The sequence below is a fragment of the Limulus polyphemus genome, unplaced genomic scaffold (genome assembly GCF_000517525.1).
Source record: "Limulus polyphemus unplaced genomic scaffold, Limulus_polyphemus-2.1.2 Scaffold7215, whole genome shotgun sequence".
NCBI lineage: Eukaryota > Metazoa > Arthropoda > Merostomata > Xiphosura > Limulidae > Limulus > Limulus polyphemus.
In genome coordinates, this window is record NW_013672825.1 from 37,483 (window position 1) to 39,891 (window position 2,409).

Genomic DNA, 2,409 nt, shown 5'->3' on the forward strand with positions numbered 1-2,409 from the left:
CTAAGACTGCATTTAGTTATGGCCAAGGTCTCTGGTAATACCGTGTGATGCCATTCGGGCTTAGCAATGCTCCAGTGACATTTGAGAGGCTGATGGAAAGAGTATTGGAAGGCCTACAATGGAGAATAGCCCTAGTGTATATGGATGATGTCATTGTATTTGCAACAACTTTTGATGAGGACATGTCCTGCCTAGAGGAAGTATTCAGTCGTTTGCAAGCAGCAAACCTCAAACTCCATCCCAAGAAATGCCACTTGTTCCAGAAAGAGGTGCTTTACTTGGGTCACATTGTAAGTGAGCATGGTGTGCAAACTGATCCTGACAATGTGAAAGCAGTGCGTGATTGGCAAACACCAGACAATGTGGGAGAGTTAAGAAGACATTGAGTCACCTATGACAGATATTTTACTGGATAGGTTTGAGGCGAGATGTGGAAGAATGGTGCAGGACATGCAGAACATGTTGTGCTAAAAGGGGACCCAAGCATAAAGGACGTGCTCCGATGACGTTATATCAAGTTGGCACACCAATGGAAAGAGTAGCTGTTGACATTGCTGGTCCTTTGCCTCAAACTCGTGCTTGTAACAAGTACATTTGTGTGGTGATGGATTATTTCAACAAGTGGCCTATGCAATACCAAATCAGGAATCTACAACTATAGCTTCGGCTATTAGTGATTTCTTCTTCAGATTTGGTATGCCAAATGAATATCCCCAAATTAAAAATAGTTATAATGACCTGTCATAAAAGTCAATATACGCGAAATGTCAAACTGTTCAATAGCATTCTGAGAGATCCCCCCTATATAAATCATTTACTATATAAATCATCTACCATATAAACCATCTACCATATAAACCATCTGCTATATAAACCATCTGCTATATAAGCTATCTACTATATAAACCAGCTACTATATAAACCATCTACTATATAAATCACTACAATATAAACCATCTACTATATAAACCATCTACTATATAAATCATTTACTATATAAATCATCTACTATATAAACCATCTACTATATAAACCATCTACTATATAAACCATCTACTAGGTAAATCATCTACTATATAAATCATCTACTATACAAACCATCTACCATATAAACCATCTACCATATAAACCATATACTATATAAACCATATACTATATAAACCATATACTATATAAATCATCTACTATATAACCATCTACTATATAAACCATCTACTATATAAACCATCTACTATATAAATCATCTACTATATAAACCATCTACTATATAAACCATCTACTATATCATCTACTATATAAACCATCTACTATATAAACCAGCTACTATATCATCTACTATATAAATCATCTACTATATAAATCATCTACTATATAAATCATCTACTATATAAACCAGCTACTATATCATCTACTATATAAACCATCTACTATATAAATCATCTACTATATAAACCAGCTACTATATAAACCATCTACTATATAAACCAGCTACTATATAAACCATCTACTATATAAACCAGCTACTATATCATCTACTATATAAACCATCTACTATATAAACCAGCTACTATATCATCTACTATATAAACCATCTACTATATAAACCAGCTACTATATCATCTACTATATAAACCATCTACTATATAAACCAGCTACTATATCATCTACTATATAAACCATCTACAATATAAACCATCTACTATATAAAAACAAAAAGCCGTCCGTCTGTCATGCCGATATCTCGGTCGTTGCGGTTCGCATTTTATACGAAACGACGGCTCTTTTTGGCGTGAGAAGCCAGTTTGTCTTTTTAAAATACTTTCAGCCATAAATAAATAAATATATAAAGCGTACGATGTGCTTGTTTGTTTGTTTTTAATTATGCACAAAGCTACACAAAGGCTATCTGTGCTCTGCCCACCACGGGTATCGAAACCCGGATTCTAGCGTTGTAAGTCCGCAAACATACCGCTGTGCCACTGGGGGCCAGGAGAAGCTACAAACGACACTTCTGTTTTATTGTTGCACTAATGTAATACATGCTGTTAGTAATGCTTCCTTTACTGTTAATCCTATTATATCGTATATTTGTCTTTGTCTATAACTAAGTATTAACTAACATTGATGTATATTTGTCTTTGTCTATAACTAAGTATTAACTAACATTGATGTATATTTGTCTATAACTAAGTATTAACTAACATTGATGTATATTTGTCTATAACTAAGTATTAACTAACATTGATGTATATTTGTCTATAACTAAGTATTAACTAACATTGATGTATATTTGTCTATAACTAAGTATTAACTAACATTGATGTATATTTGTCTATAACTAAGTATTAACTAACATTGATGTATATTTGTCTTTGTCTATAACTAAGTATTAACTAACATTGATGTATA

At 32.8% G+C, this 2,409-nt stretch overlaps 1 protein-coding gene across 1 annotated transcript in view; it reads left to right on the top strand.

Annotated features, from left to right (window-relative positions):
• The window catches only part of LOC111089734 (monoglyceride lipase-like), a gene marked incomplete at its 3' end in the record, with an annotated part of 33,572 nt that overhangs the window by 26,514 nt on the left and 4,649 nt on the right, over positions 1-2,409 (top strand). The window lies entirely within an intron of this gene.